The sequence below is a fragment of the Colobus angolensis genome, unplaced genomic scaffold (genome assembly GCF_000951035.1).
Source record: "Colobus angolensis palliatus isolate OR3802 unplaced genomic scaffold, Cang.pa_1.0 Scaffold1598, whole genome shotgun sequence".
In the NCBI taxonomy this organism is placed as follows: Eukaryota; Metazoa; Chordata; class Mammalia; order Primates; family Cercopithecidae; genus Colobus; species Colobus angolensis.
Window position 1 is genome coordinate 8794 of NW_012114708.1, and position 713 is coordinate 9506.

Consider the following 713-nt stretch of genomic DNA (forward strand, 5'->3'; position numbering starts at 1 on the left):
GATGAGAACCTCCATTGCAGAATTCTGGAAGTTATTTGTATTTATGCATGTTGTGGGAAGATGTTACTTCTCATTTCCCAGGAAGGCAAACTTTGACAAGGATCCTTCTAAGGTAAGGCAGAACTTTCCAGGTTTGTTCAGCTGAGATCAAATTCTGTATTCCCCGAAGTGGGAGGATGCAGCTCTTTCCAACTCATGACAGATATCTTCATCTGTTTAACAGGTAGAGTCAGAACCCTGGGCTCCCACTTAGACACGGAGGGATATGTGGTGGATCTTGAACACCATTTGCTTGCTTTCTTTGCTGCTCTATTTCCATCAGTTAATGGAATATTCCTTGCAACATCTAGGTTATGTACTAATAGGATATGTAAATTAAATGAAGGCAACGAGTGGTTCATGTACATTGAGAGTCTTGCCTAAATGGGCAAGTAGATGAGGAGGCTGGAGAAGGTCAGAGGCTCTTCCTTGGCCTGTTTTCACTTTTGGTATAACTTTTAGATTTAGTAAGTCTCACTGGTCTAGGATAATTAGGACGTAGTCTAGATCTTCCACATGCCTTCACCAAGTTGGACTTTTCTTTTTTATTTTGAGACAGAATCTCACTCTGTCACCCAGGCTGGAGTGACACAATCTCAGCTCACTGCAAGCTCCGCCTCCCGGGTTCACGCCATTCTCCTGCCTCAGCCTCCCGAGTAGCTGGGACTACAGGC